We start from the raw sequence: 23192 nt of genomic DNA on the forward strand, positions 1-23192 counted from the left end.
ACCTGCAGAATGACAAAAAGAGCCACCAGAGGGAGCCCAAAGATAGCACTCACACAGTACCACTTGTGACCACAAGAGGGAGCCCAAAAACAGAGTTCACAACAGTACCCCCCCCTTGAGAAGGGGTCACCGAACCCTCATCAAAACCCCCAGGGCGATCAGGATGAGCAACATGGAAGGCATGAACCAAATCGGCCGCATGAACATCAGAGGCGACAACCCAGGAATTATCCTCCTGACCATAGCCCTTCCACTTAACCAAATACTGAAGCCTCCGTCTAGAAATACGAGAATTCAAGATCTTCTCCACTACGTACTCCAATTCTCCCTCAACCAGCACCGGAGCAGGGGGCTCAACAGAAGGAACCACAGGCACCACATACCTCCGCAACAAAGACCTATGGAACACATTATGAATGGCAAACGACGCTGGGAGGTCCAAACGAAATGACACAGGGTTAAGGATTTCCAAAATCTTATAAGGACCGATGAAGCGAGGCTTGAACTTAGGAGAGGAGACCTTCATAGGAACATACCGAGAAGACAGCCATACCAAATCCCCAACACGAAGTCGGGGACCCACACCGCGACGGCGGTTGGCAAAGCGCTGAGCCTTCTCCTGTGACAACTTCAAATTGTCCACCACATGGTTCCAAATCTGCTGCAACCTATCCACCACAGAATCCACCCCAGGACAGTCAGACGGCTCCACCTGACCCGAGGAAAAACGAGGATGAAAGCCAGAATTACAAAAAAAAGGCGAAACCAAAGTAGCAGAACTAGCCCGATTATTAAGGGCAAACTCGGCCAATGGCAAAAAAGTAACCCAATCATCCTGATCAGCAGAAACAAAACATCTTAAATAAGTTTTCAAGGTCTGATTAGTTCGCTCGGTTTGGCCATTCGTCTGAGGATGGAAGGCAGACGAAAAAGACAAATCAATGCCCATCTTAGCACAAAAGATCCGCCAAAATCTGGACACAAACTGGGATCCTCTGTCAGACACAATATTTTCAGGGATGCCGTGCAAGCGAACCACATTCTGAAAAATAGAGGAACCAAATCGGAGGAGGAAGGCAACTTAGGCAAGGGCACCAAATGGACCATTTTAGAAAAACGATCACACACCACCCAGATGACAGACATTCTCTGAGAGACTGGAAGATCCGAAATAAAATCCATGGAAATGTGCGTCCAAGGCCTCTTCGGGACAGGCAAAGGCAAAAGCAAACCGCTGGCACGAGAACAGCAAGGCTTAGCCCGAGCACAAATCCCACAGGACTGCACAAAGGAACGCACATCCCGCGACAAGGAAGGCCACCAGAAGGATCTAGCCACCAAATCTCTGGTACCAAAAATCCCAGGATGACCTGCCAACACCGAAGAATGAACCTCGGAAATAACTTTGCTGGTCCATCTATCTGGGACAAACAGTCTCTCTGGTGGACAACGGTCAGGTCTATCCGCCTGAAATTCCTGCAGCACTCGTCGCAAATCTGGGGAAATGGCAGACAAAATCACTCCCTCTCTGAGGATACCAGCCGGCTCTGAAACTCCCGGAGAGTCAGGCACAAAACTCCTAGAAAGAGCATAAGCCTTCACGTTCTTCGAACCAGGCAGGTACGAGACCACGAAATCGAAACTGGAGAAAAACAACGACCAACGAGCCTGTCTAGGATTCAGCCGCTTGGCAGACTCGAGATAGATCAGATTTTTGTGATCAGTCAAGACCACCACACGATGCTTAGCTCCCTCGAGCCAATGTCGCCACTCCTCAAATGCCCACTTCATAGCCAACAACTCCCGATTACCAACATCATAATTCCGCTCGGCAGGCGAAAACTTTCTTGAAAAGAAGGCACAAGGCTTCATCACAGAGCAATCAGAGCTTCTCTGCGACAAAACAGCCCCTGCTCCAATCTCAGAAGCATCAACCTCGACCTGAAAAGGAAGAGAGATATCAGGCTGACATAAAACTGGAGCCGAAGAAAACCGGCGCTTCAGCTCCTGAAAGGCTTCCACGGCCGCAGAAGACCAATTAGTCACATCAGAACCCTTCTTGGTCAAATCCGTCAAGGGTTTAACCACGCCAGAAAAATTAGCAATGAAGCGACGGTAAAAATTAGCAAAACCCAAGAACTTCTGAAGACTCTTAACAGATGTAGGCCGAGTCCAGTCATGAATAGCCTGGACCTTGACTGGGTCCATCTCAATAGTAGAAGGAGAAAAAATAAAACCCAAAAAGGAAACCTTCTGTACTCCGAAGAGACATTTTGAGCCCTTTACAAATAAGGCATTAGCACGCAGGACCTGAAATACCATCCTGACCTGCTTCACATGGGACTCCCAATCCTCAGAAAAGACCAAAATGTCATCCAGATACACAATCATAAATTTATCCAGATATTCTCGGAAGATGTCATGCATGAAGGACTGAAACACAGAAGGAGCATTAGAGAGTCCAAAAGGCATCACCAAGTACTCAAAATGGCCTTCGGGCGTATTAAATGCTGTTTTCCATTCATCCCCCTGCTTAATACGCACAAGGTTATACGCACCACGAAGATCTATCTTGGTGAGCCAACTGGACCCCTTAATCCGAGCAAACAGATCAGACAATAATGGCAAAGGATACTGAAATTTGACCGTGATTTTATTTAGAAGACGATAATCTATACAAGGTCTCAGAGAACCATCCTTCTTGGCCACAAAAAAGAATCCTGCACCAAGAGGGGAGGAGGACGGGCGAATATGTCCCTTCTCTAAAGACTCCTTTATATAACTCCGCATTGCGGCATGTTCTGGTATAGACAAATTAAAAAGTCGTCCCTTAGGGAACTTACTACCAGGAATCAAATTTATAGCACAATCACAATCCCTATGAGGAGGCAGGGCACCGGATCTGGGCTCATCAAATACATCCTGGTAGTCCGACAAAAACTCAGGGACCTCAGAAGGAGTGGAAGAAGCAATTGATACCAAAGGAGCATCGCCATGAATCCCCTGGCAACCCCAACTTGACACAGACATAGCTTTCCAATCCAGAACTGGATTATGGGCCTGCAACCATGGCAGACCCAAAACGACAACATCATGCAAATTATGCAGCACAAGAAAGCGAATCACCTCCTCATGTACAGGAGTCATGCACATGGTCATTTGAGTCCAATACTGAGGCTTATTCTCAGCCAATGGTGTAGCATCAATTCCCCTCAGTGAAATAGGGAATTTTAAAGGCTCCAGGACCAAACCACAGCGCCTGGCAAACGACAAATCCATCAGATTCAGGGTAGCACCTGAATCCACAAAAGCCATAACCGAGTAGGATGACAAAGAACAAATTAAAGTAACAGACAAAATGAATTTAGGCTGTATAGTACCAACGGTGACAGATTTAGCGATTTTTTTAAGCGCTTAGAGCATGCTGAGATAGCATGAGTAGAATCACCACAGTAAAAGCACAACCCATTTTGACGTCTATGACTTTGCCGCTCAATTCTGGTCAGAATTCTGTCACATTGCATAGACTCAGGTCTCTGTTCAGAAAACACCGCCAGATGGTGCGCAGATTTGCGCTCCCGCAAACGCCGATCAATCTGAATGGCCAAAGCCATTGAGTCATTCAGACTTGCAGGCGTGGGGAACCCCACCATAACATTCTTAATGGCTTCAGAAAGACCTTCTCTGAAATTTGCAGCCAGGGCACACTCATTCCATTGAGTAAGCTCTGACCATTTCCTAAATTTTTGACAATACACCTCTGCTTCATCCTGTCCCTGAGATAGGGCCAGCAAAGCCTTTTCTGCCTGGTTCTCAAGATTAGGTTCCTCATAAAGCAGTCCAAGCGCCAGAAAAAACGCATCCACATTCAGCAATGCAGGATCTCCTGGTGCCAGGGAGAAAGCCCAATCTTGAGGGTCGCCATGTAACAAGGAGATAACAATTTTAACTTGCTGAGCGGAATCACCAGAGGAACGAGGTCTCAAGGAAAGAAATAATTTACAATTATTCTTAAAATTCAGAAACCTAGATCTATCTCCAGAAAACAACTCAGGAATAGGTATTTTTGGCTCTGACATAGGACTGTGAACAACAAAATCCTGAATGCTTTGCACCCTTGCAGCAAGATGATCCACACTAGAAGTCAGACTCTGAATATCCATGTCTGCAGCTGAACTCAAAGCCACCCAGAGATTAAGAGGATGAGAGAAGCTGGACAGACTGCAGCAAAGGGAGAAAAAAAAAAAAAATTGCACTCAGGACTTCTCTTATCCCACTTCTGCGATGCATTAAACACTCTTTGGCCTGCTGTACTGTTATGATCCTTAGTGGCTGAGGATCACAGAACTGACGAGCTAAGTAACTGAACATAGAACGAGCTCTAGGGAGGTGGTAACTGGACTGACCGCAATCCTGATTCTAATCAAACACACTAAAGGTAGCCGGTGAACGTGCCTGAATTCCTAGACGTCACGACGCAGCCTGAGAAACTAGCTACCCCTAGAGATAGAAAGTAAGACCTCACTTGCCTCAGAGAAATAACCCCAAAGATATAGAAAGCCCCCAACAAATAATAACGGTGAGGTAAGGGGAAAATACAAACGAAGAAATTAAAACAGATTCAGCAAATGAGGCCCGCTAGTACTAGATAGCAGAAGACAGATAGGAAACTGTGCGGTCAGTAGAAAACCCTATACAAAATATCCACGCTGAGAATTCAAGAACCCCCACACCAACTAACGGTGTGAGGGGAGAAACTCAGCCCCCTAGAGCTACCAGCAAGCGAGGAAATCACATATTAACAAGCTGGACAAGGACAGATAATAAACCAAGAAACATATTGAACACTGATGATCAAAAAATGAACAAACAGAAACTTAGCTTCTCTTGGAGAGACTGATAATGAAGGTAGTCAGGAGAGATCAAAATAGCACTGAATACATCGACAGCAGGCAACAACTGAAAGTCCAGGTGAGCTAAATAGGAAACCAACCAGCAGATAACGAGACAGCTGATCCCAGCCACAGACCTGCAGAATGACAAAAAGAGCCACCAGAGGGAGCCCAAAGATAGCACTCACACAGTACCACTTGTGACCACAAGAGGGAGCCCAAAAACAGAGTTCACAACAGATAGCACTCCTAACACCTAGGCTTTACCTGGTCATTGCACGCAGACCATACAGATCCAAAAACTCTCCACCATGTGACCACACCATGGTAACATTATGTACCTGTAACCCCTCCCCTGGCTGGGAGGTATGTGTGGTTAGTCAGACCCACCCAGCTCTCCAACTAACCGTGCAAGCCTCCCTTTACAACTATACAAACACTTGTGGGACTACAGGTCCCAGAACAACATTACTGGCTTACAGCATGACTCCCTCTGCGACACATACCAGCCATACTGTTTCATTACCATCATTACAGTTACGCCTCCATGCAGATCCTGAGGATCACATACAGCACCCCCTAGCTGTAATAGGGGTCACTGCATCCCAGAAGCTTATAGATGGTTATAGGGAGCGATTGATTGCAGTTATTTATTCCAAAGGGTGCAACCAAATACTAAGCTGAGGATGCCAACAATTTTGTCTGGCCCATTTTTAGTTTTGTGTGAAATTATGTCCAATTTTTCTTTTTTTCTCAGTTTTTTTTTTTCATTTTTCTATTACACACAAAGGAAATAAACATGTGTATAACAAAAGGTGTAATTGCAATTATTATCTGGGAGAAATACTTCATTTTCTGGAACAATTTCAAGGGTGCCAACACTTTCAGCCACGACTGTATATACAGTAACATACGGAGCAGCGGAACGTTTTGTCTCCACACATTAGTTAATGATTGGTATACAGCGCAGGGGCGCTCGTCTGCCTCCAGCACATACAGTACATGGCTGATAGTAGGACAAGGTCACCGGTACCTCCTAATATCACTATGACAACACTGATAAAACATCACACGGCGTGGAGATAAATGAATATGGAGAATACAGGAAAGACGAAATTCCTGGGACACCACTGAATAATCCCGTCCGTGTATGGAGGTAAATGCTGCAGAGAGGCTGAGGTATACAGGTACGGTATATGGCACTGAATCCCAACCTTACTCATAAAGGAGAACCCCTACAAATGTTCTCAGTCCGGGAACCCATAGTGCTGGAAGCCCGGTGCTGCCAATTAGCTGAGATTCCGCACTTACATTACTGCTACAAAGTGTTGTTTCTTCTCTAATGGCCGCTCTTGTTGCTCTGGGGAACCCACCGGTGTATGGGAACCATGAGACATATTGCTATTTTATAGGGGTTTTCCAATTTAACATTTATGGGATATCAACAGGACATGTATCTTATGTGCCGCCGTCATATGACAGTTCACCGCGCATGCGCACCTGTCTACATACTGTAGACTTGTAAAAGAGTTCACCAAATTGCCAAGAATAGAGAAATCCGTGCAAGTGCGCCCACCTCTCTATTCCGACCAAGTGACCCTGTTCTTGAGATAGGTGGGGGTCTTATGTTCTTTGTATCTTACGGACATTTATAGCATGTCCAGCCTCGACATTCCCCCCATGAAATTAATGGAATGCATACACTCCTCCTCATTGAAATTGCAACACCAAGAGGGAAAGTGGTGGAGATCACCAGATGGAGACATCGCTGATCTGCAAATGAAAAAAATGGAAACAACATCTTGATTTATCCAGTCCAGAGTTTGAGCCTCGAGCAGAAATCTTGGGACTTCCAGCCTCGGCTACCATCACTGAGGTTAATAATGATCATCAGAGGAAGGTTCTGCCACTTATTGCAGTTGAGCAAATCATGAAGATACGTGGCCTGCTGCTCCTGTGTAATCACCGACCAATGATGTCCCCGATGTGCTCGTTGGAGACAAGTCCGGAGACAATGCAGCCGTGAGACCATGTTTAGGCCACGCAGGCGGCTCTCAGTAGCACGAGGAACATGTAGCCTGAGGCTGTAGTGCTGAGGAATGGCTCTTGGGACACTTTGGAGAAATGATCGCACCACTGGTTCTTCCAACAAATCAATGTAACGCCGAGCTGTTAGTGACCTGGAATAAAGACTAGAGGGGTCCGACTACTGTACATTGTGCATAATCCCAGGAATATGACCATTGTAATGTTTCCTCATGAAGATCTCTTCATTGACCTCACTCCACCACTCACAAAGGCTATCAAGGTGCAGAGAAAGACGACAATGGAGGCTGGACTAGAGGTCTATCCTCTTCAGTGATGAATCGCGCATTAGTCTTGGATGCATTCATAGCCGGAAATTGACATGGAGACCTCATGGGCATTTCCAAGAAGAGAACTTAATGAAGGAACATCACACCAGTCCTACTCCCAGGATTATGGTGTGGTATGATATAGTCTACAGTATTTCGACCCCTCTAGTCTTCATTGCAGATCACTAACAGCTCAGCATTACATTGCTTTGGTGGTGGAACCAGTGGTGCGACCATTTGTCCAAAATGTCCCAAGAGCTATTTGTAGACATGACAACACCACATGTTCTTTGTGTTACTATAAGCTGCTTACAAGGCCTAAACCTGCTCCTGTGGTTGCAATGTCTCCAGACTTGTCTCCTGTCAAGCACATCGGGGACATTATTGGTCAGTAATTACACAGGAGCTGCCAGCAGAGGATCTTGATGATTTGCCCAAGTGCATTCAACGGCAGAACCTTCCGCAGAGGACCATTACTAACCTCACTGACAGCAATCGAAGTTGGAAGTGCCAGATGTTTTGCACGTAGTTCAGACACTGAAAACATCCAGGGATTTGGAATATTTTGTTTCCAGTTTTCCATAATTTGCAGATCAGCGATGTCTCCATCCTGTGATTTCCATCATTCCACCATTTTTTCTTTTTGGTGTTGCAATATGCCTTTACCAAAATCCAATCTTAAAGACATGAAAAAAAATAAATGAATAAAACATTTATTATCACCACATCCAAAAAAGTCCAATTGATGAAGTTACAGGATGATTAATACATAAGGCTAAATACATTAAAAAAAAAATCAATTGGTGTTTTACTCAAAATAGTATAAAAAGAAAACTACATCTCACAATGCAAAAAGCAAGAGTCTCTGAATACAGTAAAAGCAAGGAAAACAAAACAGGCAATAATCTACACACCATTTAGTCATGATGACCTAAACTAAATGTAAAATAGGGGTAACATGAGCCTGCAAATGGAATTGTGTGGGACACACCAGTGCTGAAAAGCAAACAACCACTAAAAAATGGTGCAAAAATGTCAGAAGGATGATATTAAATAATTTTATTAGGTATAAATATATAGACAAAAGGTATTTGGACAATAGCGGGTTAAAAATTGCCGACAAAATGCATGGAGCGCATGGAGTCAGACAGACATCCCCATAACATCCACTGAATCCCCAAACACTGGATAAAGGCACCAATGATCATATCCCTACATGTTCCATACTAGTAACAATGTATTATGTATTAAATCAGGAACACACAAGTAGAAATTATATATACACTCACCGGCCACTTTATTAGGTACACCATGCTAGTAACGGGTTGGACCCCCTTTTGCCTTCAGAACTGCCTCAATTCTTCGTGGCATAGATTCAACAAGGTGCTGGAAGCATTCCTCAGAGATTTTGGTCCATATTGACATGATGGCATCACACAGTTGCCGCAGATTTGTCGGCTGCACATCCCAAAGATGCTCCATACAAGGCAGGATGGATCCATGCTTTCATGTTGTTTACGCCAAATTCTGACCCTACCATCCGAATGTCGCAGCAGAAATCGAGACTCATCAGACCAAGCAACGTTTTTCCAATCTTCTACTGTCCAATTTCAATGAGCTTGTACAAATTGTAGCCTCCGTTTCCTGTTCTTAGCTGAAAGGAGTGGTACCCGGTGTGGTCTTCTGCTGCTGTAGCCCATCTGCCTCAAAGTTCGACGCACTGTGCGTTCAGAGATGCTCTTAGGCCTACCTTGGTTGTAACGGGTGGCGATTTGAGTCACTGTTGCCTTTCTATCAGCTCGAACCAGTCTGCCCATTCTCCTCTGACCTCTGGCATCAACAAGGCATTTCCGCCCACAGAACTGCCGCTCACTGGATTTTTTTTCTTTTTCGGACCATTCTCTGTAAACCCTAGAGATGGTTGTGCGTGAAAATCCCAGTAGATCAGCAGTTTCTGAAATACTCAGACCAGCCCTTCTGGCACCAACAACCATGCCACGTTCAAAGGCACTCAAATCACCTTTCTTCCCCATACTGATGCTCGGTTTGAACTGCAGGAGATTGTCTTGACCATGTCTACATGCCTAAATGCACTGAGTTGCCGCCATGTGATTGGCTGATTAGAAATTAAGTGTTAACAAGAAGTTGGACAGGTGTACCTAATAAAGTGGCCGGTGAGTGTATATCTATTTGTGCACACCAATGTCTGGAAACAGTGGTCCAAATGGATAACATTCCAGTGATGTAGTACGGGGACATGTCAGCTCTAATCCACCCCGACGCGCGTTTCGGAGTGATCCTTCTTCAGGGGACATTTTGTCGGCAATTTTTAACCTGCTATTGTCCAAATACCTGTTGTCTATATATTTATACCTAATAAAATTATTTAATATCATCCTTTGGACTTTTTTGCACCATTTTTTTAGTAGTTGTTTGCGTCTCTGAATACAGGCAACATAAACCACATTTTTTTTTAATAAATTTCTGATTTTTTTTCCCACTACTTAAATGAAGAAAGAAAGCTAAACAAACGTTATATCGCTTTACTCATGCTGATCTGGAGAATCATGTTACCTGCTCATATTTGCCAATTGATAAATGTTGTAAAAACAAACCCTAAAAAACAATGATCGGTTGCATTTTTTTCACAATTTCACCACATTTGTATTTTTTTTAGAACATTATATAGTAAATTGAATGATGTCAATCAAAACTACATCTCACTCTATAAAAAAACAGCCTCTTGGAAAACGGGAGGTGGAAAAAGAGCGCAAAAACAAAATTTGGCTTCACATTTATTATTCCAGTTCTTTACAAAGTCAGCTGCTATTCCAGAACATTTCAATATAGACACAATGCGAATATTTTCCCGTCGTCCAAGTTTTCGGATAACTTTTCTGAATACATTTCAATATTTTTTGGATGAGGAAGGAGATTTATAGTGGAACATCTCTGGAGTGATGTGATGCAGGCACTCGCACAAGAGGCGCCTGCCGACTAATGGAATCCATCTGGTGACTCGCTGATGATTGAATGTCAAAAATCCCTTTTTACCCAGTGACAAACTCAGCCTCGCTATTCGCACAGTGAATAAAATCGATTCATTAAGATGCAGGCGCGCTGACGATAATTAGGCAAATTGAAAATAGATACATTAGCATTACGGATGGAAGTAACACGGCGCGAGGAAGAGCGCAAATAAATCAGCGAGCAAATCTTATCGGATGAGATTTTTATCAGAGAGATATAAATATAAACAATACTTTGCATACTGCGTGATACATTTGATTTTTTTCTTTGTGTTTTTTTCCTCTCTTGTGTTACAATAACCTGTCAGTATGTCAATACATAAGAAGCTGGAGAAGGGTTTGTCTATCGGCACTAGCACATTAGAGGCGCTAGTTTATCAAACTTGTCAACTTTCTGCTGTTTGCAATAAACGAGGCAAACAAGAATAATGTAAATATCTGAAAACGACTAATATAACAAGTGGTGTCTCCAAATTCAACGCAAAATGTCACTTATTATTACTGACGCCTGTCCGATGACAATCCATGTGTCCCAGGAAGAGGCCAACTCTGCTTCATCTGGATTGCGTGGCTGAGCGGTATCATCACGCTCAGCCGTGAATCCTGGATACACTGAGCTGACCATGAGAACGCTGCCTGTGACCGGCGGTAACCTCAATGAAGTCACCGCTGGCTACTGAAGCTGCGATCTCAGACTCAGCTCATGGTCTCCTGGGTTCACAGCACCACTCAGCCATGCAACCCAGATGAAGCAGAGTTGGCCTCTTCGTAGGACACATGGATTGTCATCACACAGGTGAGGAATATGGTGTTTTATTATTCTGAATTTTACAGTAATAAATAGGTAAATGAGCGTGGGGAGTGTTTGTGTTAAATAAAGGAGATTTTCTGTGTGTTTATTTCAATGAAAGGACTTTTTTCTGTGTGTCTTTATTTCATTTTTACTACGGGGTTATGTTGTGAATTTGGATTCTGGGCTCCCCCGGTGGCCGCTTGTGGAATTGGACTTGTCATCCTCTTTCCTGTTTCACCTGATTCCATCAGTAGTGGGTGTCGCTATTTAAGCTCATTTCTCTGGTGGTTTCTTGCCGGTCAACAATGTTATCTGATGCCTCTCAGTGCTTGTTCCTGCTTCTAGACAACTACTAGATAAGTTGGACTTTTGTCCATGTTTTGTTTTGCCTATTTGTTCCAGATCACAGCTGAAGTTTTGTTACTGTGTCTGGAAAGCTCTCGTTGATCAGGGATTGCTACTCTGGCGTTATGAGTTAATGCCAGAGTTTAAGGTAATCTCTGGATGGTGTTTTGTTAGTGTTTTTCTGCTGACCATGAAAGTATACTATCTGTCTTCTGCTATCTAGTAAGCGGACCTCAAATTTGCTAAGACTATTTTCCTGCTGCGTTTGTTGTTTCATCTGAACTCACCGTCATTATATGTGGGGGGCTACTGTCTTCTTTGGAATATTTCTCTAGAGGTGAGCCAGGTCTTATATTTCCCTCTGCTAGCTATTTAGGTCTTAGGCCAGAGCTGGGCATCTAGCGATAAATAGGAAATGCTACCTGGCTATTTCTAGTTGCGCGGCAGGCTTAGTTCATGGTCAGTATAGTTCCATCTTCCGAGAGCTTGTCCCTCTATAGGCTTGCTATGATCTCTGCCTGCAGAGATCATGACAGTTTGACCGGCCAATAAAGTGTTAAAGACCCAGGTTGAGAAAGGAGAGTTTTAAGAAGTCTGCTGGAATTTTTTTTTTTTTTTTTTTTTTTTTCCTCCAGTCTGCCTTGCTGCAGTCTTTTTTCTCTCTCTCCTCCTAATCTCTGTATGCTCTGTGTGCACCTGACAATAATGGATCTCCAGAGTGTAACTGCGGGTTTGAATAATCTCATCACGAAAGTACAAAATTTACAAGATTTTGTGGTACATGCTCCGGTATCTGAGCCGAGAATTCCTTTGCCGGAGTTCTTCACAGGGAATAGAGCTAGCTTCCAGAATTTCCGAAATAATTGTAAGCTTTATTTGTCCCTGAAGTCTCGTTCAGTTGGAGACCCTGCTCAGCAGGTTAGGATTGTGATTTCCTTGCTCAGGGGTGACCCTCAAGATTGGGCCTTCTCATTGCCAGCAGGGGATCCTGCGTTACGCGATGTGGATGCGTTTTTTCTGGCCTTGGGCTTGCTTTATGAGGAACCTCATTTGGAACTTCAGGCAGAAAAAACTTTGATGGCACTATCTCAGGGGCAAGACGAAGCTGAAGTTTTCTGCCAAAAATTCCGTAAATGGTCTGTGCTTACTCAGTGGAATGAGTGCGCCTTGGCGGCAACTTTCAGAGAAGGTCTCTCTGATGCCGTTAAGGATGTTATGGTGGGGTTCCCTTTGCCTGCAGGTCTGAATGAGTCCATGACAATGGCTATTCAGATTGATAGGCGTCTGCGGGAGCGCAAACCGGTGCACCATCTGGCGGTGTCTATGGAAAAGACGCCAGAAAGTATGCAGTGTGATAGAATTCTGTCCAGGAGCGAGCGACAGAATTTTAGACGGAAGAATGGATTGTGTTTCTATTGTGGGGATTCTACTCATGTTATATCGGCATGCTCTAGGCGTACTAAGAAGCTTGATAAGTCTGTTTCCATTGGCACCATTCAGTCTAAGTTTATTTTGTCTGTAACCCTGATTTGCTCTTTGTCATCCATTGCCACGGACGCCTATGTTGACTCTGGCGCCGCTCTGAGTCTTATGGATTGGTCCTTTGCCAATCGTTGTGGTTTTGATTTAGAGCCTTTGGAGACTCTTATTCCTCTGAAAGGGATTGACTCCACCCCATTGGCTAATAATAAACCACAATACTGGACACAAGTAACCATGCGTATCAATCCGGATCACCAGGAGATTATTCGTTTCCTGGTGCTGTATAATTTACATGACGATTTGGTACTGGGATTGCCATGGTTGCAGTCTCACAACCCAGTCTTGGACTGGAGAGCAATGTCTGTGTTGAGCTGGGGATGTAAGGGTATTCATGGGGACGTACCTTTGGTTTCTATTTCGTCGTCCATTCCCTCTGAAGTCCCTGAGTTCCTCTCTGATTATCAAGACGTCTTTGACGAACCCAAGCTTGGGTCGTTACCTCCGCACCGTGAGTGCGATTGTGCCATAGATTTGATACCGGGTTGTAAATATCCAAAGGGTCGTTTGTTTAATTTGTCTGTGCCGGAACATGCTGCTATGCGGGAATATATAAAGGAGTCTTTGGAAAAGGGACATATTCGTCCATCTTCTTCTCCCTTGGGAGCTGGGTTTTTCTTTGTCTCAAAAAAAGACGGCTCTTTGAGACCATGTATTGATTATCGGCTTCTGAATAAGATCACTGTTAAGTATCAATACCCATTGCCATTGCTTACTGATTTGTTTGCTCGTATAGAGGGTGCTAAGTGGTTCTCTAAAATTGATCTTCGTGGGGCGTATAATTTGGTGCGGATCAGGCAGGGGGATGAGTGGAAGACCGCATTTAATACGCCCGAGGGCCACTTTGAGTATTTGGTCATGCCTTTTGGTCTTTCTAATGCCCCTTCAGTTTTCCAGTCTTTTATGCATGATATTTTCCGCGATTTTCTGGATAAATTTATGATAATATATCTGGATGATATTCTGATTTTTTCTGATGACTGGGACTCTCATGTCCAGCAGGTCAGGAGAGTTTTTCAGGTTCTGCGGTCTAATTCTTTATGTGTGAAGGGGTCTAAGTGCGTTTTTGGGGTCCAGAAAATTTCCTTTTTGGGGTATATTTTTTCTCCCTCTTCCATTGAGATGGATCCCGTCAAGGTGCAAGCTATTTGTGACTGGACTCAGCCCTCCTCTCTTAAGGGTCTTCAGAGATTTTTGGGCTTTGCCAACTTTTACCGCCGATTTATTGCTGGTTTTTCGGATGTCGTTAAACCACTGACTGATTTGACCAGACAAGGCGCTGATGTTGCTAATTGGTCCCCTCATGCTGTAGAGGCCTTTCAGGAGCTTAAGCGCCGTTTTGCCTCTGCCCCTGTGTTGCGTCAGCCTGATGTGAATCTGCCTTTTCAGGTTGAGGTTGACGCTTCGGAGATCGGAGCTGGGGCAGTGTTGTCGCAGAAAGGTTCCGACTGCTCCGTCATTAGGCCTTGTGCCTTCTTTTCTCGCAAATTTTCGCCCGCAGAGCGGAATTATGATGTTGGGAATCGGGAGCTTTTGGCCATGAAGTGGGCGTTTGAGGAGTGGCGCCATTGGCTCGAGGGGGCTAGGCATCAGGTGGTGGTATTGACTGACCACAAAAATTTGATTTATCTTGAGACTGCCAGACGCCTGAATCCTAGACAGGCGCGCTGGTCTTTATTTTTTTCTCGCTTTAATTTTGTGGTGTCATACCTACCGGGTTCTAAGAATGTTAAGGCAGATGCCCTTTCTAGGAGTTTTGACCCGGACTCTCCTGGTAATTCTGAACCCACAGGTATCCTTAGGGAGGGAGTAATTTTGTCGGCCGTTTCTCCTGATCTGCGGCGGTCCTTGCAAGAGTTTCAGGCGGATAGACCGGATCGTTGTCCGCCTGATAGACTGTTTGTTCCGGATGATTGGACCAGCAGAGTCATCTCTGAGGTACATTCTTCTGCATTGGCAGGTCATCCCGGAATTTTTGGTACCAGGGATTTGGTGGCAAGATCCTTCTGGTGGCCTTCTCTGTCACGAGATGTGCGAGTCTTTGTGCAGTCATGTGACGTTTGTGCTCGGGCCAAGTCTTGTAGTTCTCGGGCTAGCGGACTGCTGTTGCCCTTGCCTATTCCTAAGAGGCCTTGGACACACATCTCGATGGATTTTATTTCAGATCTGCCTGTTTCCCAGAAGATGTCTGTCATCTGGGTGGTCTGTGACCGTTTCTCTAAAATGGTCCATTTGGTTCCTCTGCCCAAGTTGCCTTCTTCTTCTGAGTTGGTTCCTCTGTTTTTTCAGAATGTTGTCCGATTGCACGGTATTCCTGAGAATATTGTTTCTGACAGAGGTACCCAATTTGTGTCTAGATTTTGGCGGGCATTCTGTGCTAGGATGGGCATAGATTTGTCTTTTTCATCTGCTTTTCACCCTCAGACTAATGGCCAGACCGAGCGGACTAATCAGACCCTTGAGACATATCTGAGGTGTTTTGTCTCTGCTGACCAGGATGATTGGGTTGCTTTTTTGCCATTGGCAGAGTTCGCCCTCAATAATCGGGCCAGTTCTTCCACCTTGGTGTCCCCGTTTTTCTGTAATTCGGGGTTTCACCCTCGATTTTCCTCCGGTCAGGTGGAATCCTCGGATTGTCCTGGAGTGGATGCGGTGGTGGAGAGATTGCATCACATCTGGGGACAGGTTATGGACAATTTGAAGTTGTCCCAGGAGAAGACTCAGCGTTTTGCCAACCGTCATCGTCGTGTTGGTTCTCGGCTTTGTGTTGGAGATTTAGTGTGGTTGTCTTCTCGTTTTGTCCCTATGAGGGTCTCTTCTCCTAAGTTTAAACCTCGGTTCATCGGCCCTTATAGAATATTGGAGATTCTTAATCCTGTTTCTTTCCGTTTGGACCTCCCTGCGTCCTTTTCCATTCATAACGTTTTTCATCGGTCGTTATTGCGCAGGTATGAGGTACCTGTTGTACCTTCAGTTGAGCCTCCTGCTCCGGTGTTGGTTGAGGGTGAGTTGGAGTACGTTGTGGAGAAAATTTTGGACTCTCGTGTTTCCAGACGGAAACTCCAGTATCTGGTCAACTGGAAGGGTTACGGCCAGGAGGATAATTCTTGGGTCAATGCATCTGATGTTCATGCTTCTGATCTTGTTCGTGCCTTCCATAGGGCTCATCCTGGTCGCCCTGGTGGATCTGGTGAGGGTTCGGTGCCCCCTCCTTGAGGGGGGGGTACTGTTGTGAATTTGGATTCTGGGCTCCCCCGGTGGCCGCTTGTGGAATTGGACTTGTCATCCTCTTTCCTGTTTCACCTGATTCCATCAGTAGTGGGTGTCGCTATTTAAGCTCATTTCTCTGGTGGTTTCTTGCCGGTCAACAATGTTATCTGATGCCTCTCAGTGCTTGTTCCTGCTTCTAGACAACTACTAGATAAGTTGGACTTTTGTCCATGTTTTGTTTTGCCTATTTGTTCCAGATCACAGCTGAAGTTTTGTTACTGTGTCTGGAAAGCTCTCGTTGATCAGGGATTGCTACTCTGGCGTTATGAGTTAATGCCAGAGTTTAAGGTAATCTCTGGATGGTGTTTTGTTAGTGTTTTTCTGCTGACCATGAAAGTATACTATCTGTCTTCTGCTATCTAGTAAGCGGACCTCAAATTTGCTAAGACTATTTTCCTGCTGCGTTTGTTGTTTCATCTGAACTCACCGTCATTATATGTGGGGGGCTACTGTCTTCTTTGGAATATTTCTCTAGAGGTGAACCAGGTCTTATATTTCCCTCTGCTAGCTATTTAGGTCTTAGGCCAGAGCTGGGCATCTAGCGATAAATAGGAAATGCTACCTGGCTATTTCTAGTTGCGCGGCAGGCTTAGTTCATGGTCAGTATAGTTCCATCTTCCGAGAGCTTGTCCCTCTATAGGCTTGCTATGATCTCTGCCTGCAGAGATCATGACAGGGTTAGTAACGGGGGAGTCTTATAGACGCTTCTCCAATTCTAACCTCCGGACTTGATGTCACCTTACATTACAAAGCTGACATCAAGCCCAATATTATTACCCCACTTGCCACTGTCACAGGACAAGTGGGAAGAGCCGGGCAAAGCACCAGAATTGGCGCATCTAATAGATGCGTCTTCTTTGGGCGGCTGCGGGCTGCTATTTTTAGGTTGGGGACCAATATCCATGGCTTTTTCCTAGTTGTAGAATGCCAACCTCCTGCTGTCTGCTTTAGCTTGGCTCGTTGTCAAAATGGGGGGATTCCACAATGATTTTTTAATTATTTATTTAAATAATTTAAAAATATATATTTTTGTTAACCATCCAAGATATCACTGACATCTCAGGGGTGCAGCCCGCAGCTGTCAGTTTTGCCTGCGCTGGTTAGCAAAAATAGAGGGGACCCCCATGCCACTTTTTTATCTTATTTATTGCACAGCCATCAGCTGATGAATTCTCGCATCATCATCATAGGCCTGCTCTCGCTGCTATCAGAGAGACCAGGAAACGATGATAAGAGTTGTGATAAGAGTTGTACTCTTATTGGCCGACACCTGTGACTGGCGGTAACCTTTTAACTGCCAGTCACTGCTGCTGGCTAACGCGCTGTCACCTGTATGACAGCGTGGAAACCGCAGTGCTCTAACAGCGGTAACGAACTTACCGCCAATCAGAGCTGGTGTTTCACACGCTTACACACTGATGACAGCATGGGAAACACCAGGTGTTTGGGCTGCCGAACCTGAACAGTAATACGGTTTTCAGGGAGAATGCCATGTTCGAGGTCCGTGCACGGACACTAGGTGTTCGGTATGAACTCCAAACTTTATCATTCAGGATCGCCCATCCTTAGTCACCATCATGTTCCACTGCAGGCATCACCAAGTCACCACCATGCTTCACTGTAGGCATCACCATGTCACCATTTTTCATTGTAGGCATCACCAAGCCCCACCATGCTTCACAGTAGGCATCACTGAGCCACCGCCGTGCTTCACTGTAGGCATCACCAAGTCACCACCATGCTTCACTGTAATCATCATCGAGCCCCCACCATGCTTCACTGTAAGCAACACTGACCACTGCCATACTTCACTGTAGGCATCACCAAGCATCCGCTATATTTCACTGTAAGCATCACTAAAACACGGCCATGTTTCACTACAAGCAGGGCTTTTTTCAGCTTTATTCGTCCTCCTTCAGACAAACCACTGATCCATAGGCCTAAAAATTTCCAGTTTTGCTACACTTCACCGCATAACAGAATTGACCTCCACAGGAATCTGATAGCAAAGATAGATAGATAGATGATAGATAGATAGATAGATAAATAGATAGATAGATAAATAGATAGATAGATGATAGATGGATAGATTAATAGATAGATAGATAATAGATAGAGAGATAAATAGATAGATAGATAAATAGATAGATAAATAGATAATAGATGGATAGATTAATAGATAGATAACAGATAGATAGATAGATAGATAGATGATAGATGGATAGATAGATAAATAATAGATAATAGATAGATAGATAGATAGATAGATAGATAGATAGATAGATAGATAGATAGATAGATAATAGATGGATAGATAGATAACATATAGATAATGGATAGATAATATATATATATATAGATAATAGTAGATAGATAGATAAGAGATAGATAATAGATGGATAGATAGATAGATAGATAGATAGATAGATAGATAGATAGATAGATGGATAATAGATAGATAGACAGATAGATAGATAGATGGATAATAGATAGATAGACAGATAGATACATTTGCAGTTTGTACATCTTTGCATTCCCTGTGTGACCGGGTAGGAGCTGAACGAGGACATTCCCCATTATTATCATGGATTACATCAGTTGCACATTGTAGCCTTTTTACCGCCACACATACTGAGCTTAGAATAACCCTGGCTGGTGTCTGCATTTTCCCTTGGGCCGGTTACAGACACCCGGACGCATGTTAGTATTTTGATTTATGTTCTAGTCTCCAGAAATAAATGGTGCCGTCTATAGAGATGCGCTCGGCAGGCTCTATATTAATGGCCTTGTGGCGGTGCCATACTGGCTGTGATTTACCAGCTAAGCAGTCTGTTTGCCAACAATACAGACGCAATGAACTTCTCCTGCCAAATCATTTTTTAAAAGATTTTTGGCCACGGGCAGTTAAAAAAAAAAGGAAAAGAACAATAAAGTAAAAAAATGTGGAAAGTAAAAAAAAGCTACAAAGGATGCAGATTTCTTCTGAAAGCAGCCGCCCGGTGTGATTTTTATTATTTTTTTTAGACGTGACCCACTTTCTAATTTTTATCGCTACCTGTCTTTTGATGTGACAGCTAATTAATGGCAGCGGGTAATGGAATGGACGCCCCTCTTTCAGATTTATGATAAGGGGATTGTGAAAAGGTCAGAAGCAACTCTGCTATAATTAAACTTTTCATTAAATTTTCAAATGCACAATACCCTGCACATAATGTACAAATTGACCAGCTGCCCTCGTCATCAATTATTTATGGCAAATGCTTCAATATTAATGGTAATTAAAACTTGTCTGTGAAGCCGTCCAGATGGCTAAGAGGAAAACCACGAGGGCTGGAGAGATACTGACGGCGACATTCTCAGTGCTCCTGCTAATCGATCGGATAAAGACCTTCACCTCTGACGTGTAGGAGGAAGAAAACGTCTAGACGAGAGAAGGCCGCGGTCACACACTGGTGGACAAGTGGATATTGGCCCAAAACTGGGACTGCTTCCAACAGAACAAGGGAAAGATCAGCAATATAATATCTCTCAGTGCTTGGAAATGTAGAGCTTAAATAATACTGCTACACTGTGTTCCAAATTATTATGTAAATAATATTTCCTCCTATTTTCTCTAAATTACCTATCTGAATTGCAGTCATTGTTATTTTCCAGTCATCTACTCTTCTAGTATAATTGCAATGTTTTGGAACAAACTGCCTATGAAAACAGAATCTTTAAAAAAATAAAAATAAACACTCAAAATGCATGTTCCAAATTGTTATGCACAGCAGAGTTTTCAACCTTTTTTTTTTATTTTGAACAAAAAAATGGTCAATTGGGAAGTTATAAGCATTATCAGCTTATTACAAAATGAAATCAAACAGTTTTCAAGTGAAAACTTTATTCTAGGTGATGTTTAGGGTTGAGCGATACCGTCCGATACTTGAAAGTATCGGTATCGGAAAGTATCGGCCGATACCGGCAAAGTATCGGATCTAATCCGATACCGATACCCGATACCAATACAAGTGAATGGGACTCAAGTATCGGACGGTAAATCAGCCCTTTCTGTCCTTCTATATGGGGTTCTGGAGGGGGGGGAGAGTGTGGGCGGTGCGTGGGCGGAGACTGCGTGTCTCTGTGCGGGCGGGGTCTGTGCGGGCCTGCCAGGGATCTCATTCTATGCGGCCGGCGCTGTATGCCCAGGCTTGATGCGGCGTGGGAGGGCTCTGCGGCGTGCTGGGGGGGTCTATGCGGCGTGAGGGGCTCTCTGCGGCGTTCTGGGGCGTCTATGCGGCGTGCTGGGGGGTCTATGCGGCGTGCTGGGGGGTCTATGCGGCGTGCTGGGGGGTCTATGCGGCGTGCGGGGGGGTCTATGCGGCGTGCGGGGGTCTCTGCGGCGTGCTGGGGGGTCTCTGCGGCGTGCTGGGGGGTCTATGCGGCGTGCTGGGGGGTCTATGCGGCGTGCGGGGGGGTCTATGTGGCGTGCTGGGGGGTCTATGCGGCGTGCTGGGGGGTCTATGCGGCGTGCTGGGGGGTCTATGCGGCGTGCTGGGGGGTCTATGCGGCGTGCGGGGGGGTCTATGCGGCGTGCGGGGGTCTCTGCGGCGTGCTGGGGGGTCTCTGCGGCGTGGGGGGGGTCTCTGCGGCGTGGGGGGGGGGTCTCTGCGGCGTGGGGGGGGGTCTCTGCGGCGTGCGGGGGTCTCAGTGCGGGCATCGTCCGATGGGACTACAAGTCCCATCGGGCTATGCCTGCTACACTGACAGTGATTGACACATTAGCCAATGATGGGACAGTAGTAGTCCCATCATCCGGCTAATGTGTTGAATGAAAAAAAAAAAAATACTCCATACATACATTCTACATACATAAATACATATAGACATACAGTACATTCATACATTACATACATGACATACATTACATTAAACATAGATTACATACTCACCATTACTTGTCATTTTGATCCCCGAAGCCAGTGTCATCTATAAAAAATGTGAAAAAAACAAACAACCAATATACTCCCTGTCCGCAGAAATCCACGAGTGTCCCACGACGATCTCCCGTGGAGAGCAGCAGCATCAAATAATGCGACCGCTCTCTAGGGGCTCAGAAACACAATGACGGGAGGAAGGTATCCTTCCGCCACTGTATTCCTCCGCCGCTGTAAAAAAAAAAGTCCCTAGTCTCACTTTATGGCATTGCTGTATGAGACATTTTCCCATGCAGCAATTACATAAAGTGACACTTTGAACTCAGGTAACCTCAGTGATGCACTGCAGGAGCCATTGTCTCCTGTCAGTGTGTCACTGAGGGTCCTATAGAGCAGTGACGTCACCCGATGTCAATGTTCTATAGGGGAGATCGTCGTGGGACACTCGTTATTAATTGGACTACGGCGGACAGGTAGTATGCGGTTTATTATTTTACGTTTTTTGCAGGCGCTGAAGTATGGTAAGTATGGTGAAATGAAGAATATTAAAATACTTTTTCCTAATGTGTGCGTGTTTTATTAACCCTTTTCTTACTATTGGATTAATAACGGATAGGCGTCTTATTGACGCCTCTCCGTTATTAACCCGGCTTAATGTCACCTTACGATAGCAAGGTGACATTAACCCCCTATTACCCCATATCCCACCGCTACACGGGAGTGGGAAGAGAGGGGCTAAGTGCCGGAATTGGCGCATCTTACGGATGCGCCATTTTCGGGGCGGCTGCGGACTGGTATTTGTAGCCGGGGCCGGGGAGGGGGGCCAATATCCATGGCCCCTCTCTAGGCTATGAATATCAGCCCGCAGCTGTCTGCGTAGCCTTTCTGGCTATAAAATATAGGGGGACCCCACGTCATTTTTTTGGGGGGTCCCCCTATTTTAATAGCCAGTAAAGGCTACGCAGACAGCTGCGAGCTGATATTCATAGCAGGCTACAAATATTGGCCCCCGGCCGTCGGCTTTCCCCCTCTGGCGCAGAAAATTGCGCGGGAGCCCACGCCGTTTTTTTCCATTTTTTTTTTTTTAAATTCAACGCTCATAAAGGCCTCTTTCACCCTTGCGTCAGTACGGGTCCGTCGCTATGCGTCGAGCCGACGTACCGACGCACGTTGTGAAATTTGTACACGACGTGGGCAGCGGATGCAGTTTTTCAACGCATCCACTGCCCATTCTGAAGTGCGGGGAGGAGGGGGCAGAGTTTCTGCTGCGCATGCGCAGTAGAAAATGGCAGACGCGACGGACAAAAAAACGTTCACTTGAACGTTTTTTCGTGCCGACGGTCCGCCAAAACTCGACGGATCCGTTGCAGAACGGACGCGACGTGTGGCCATTCGTCGCGATCCGTCGCTAATACAAGTCTATGGGGAAAAAAAATGCATCCTGCGAGCACATTTGCAGGATCCGTTTTTTTCCGCCAGATCCGTTTTTTCAGTCGGATCCGTTGTTTTCCGCCAGATCGGTTTTTTTCCCACCGGATCCGTTTTTTTCCGCCAGATCCGTTTTTTTGACATTGGATCCGTTTTTTTCTGCCAGATCTGTTTTTTTCCACCGGATCCGTTTTTTTCCACCAGATCCGTTTTTTTTCCGCCAGATCCGTTTTTTCCTGCCGGATCCATTTTTTTCCGCCAGATCCGTTTTTTCTCATAGAGTTGTAATAGCGCCGGATTGCGCCTGATGGCCACACATTTCATCCGTTTTTTGCAGGATTCGTTAAAAAAACCTGTTTCCGCTGGACGGAAAACTCATAGGAACGTTTTTTGTCCGTTATTTTTCATGCATGTTTCCATTCAAATCATGCACATTTTCCGTTTATTTATTTTCCAAAAACCTCATCAAAACCTGCATCAAAACTGCATGAAAAACCGCACCAAAAACCTGCATCAAAAACAGCATCAAAAACCGCACCAAAAACCTGCATCAAAAACCGCACCAAAAACTGCATCAAAAACCGCACCAAAAACTGCATCAAAAAACGCACCAAAAACCTGCAGCA

At 45.0% G+C, this 23192-nt stretch overlaps 1 protein-coding gene across 1 annotated transcript in view; it reads right to left on the reverse strand.

Moving 5' to 3' along the window:
* Positions 1–23192, reverse strand: part of SORCS3 (sortilin related VPS10 domain containing receptor 3) — a 694652-nt gene that overhangs the window by 82151 nt on the left and 589309 nt on the right. The window lies entirely within an intron of this gene.

This window comes from Ranitomeya variabilis, chromosome 4 (assembly GCF_051348905.1).
Source record: "Ranitomeya variabilis isolate aRanVar5 chromosome 4, aRanVar5.hap1, whole genome shotgun sequence".
In the NCBI taxonomy this organism is placed as follows: Eukaryota; Metazoa; Chordata; class Amphibia; order Anura; family Dendrobatidae; genus Ranitomeya; species Ranitomeya variabilis.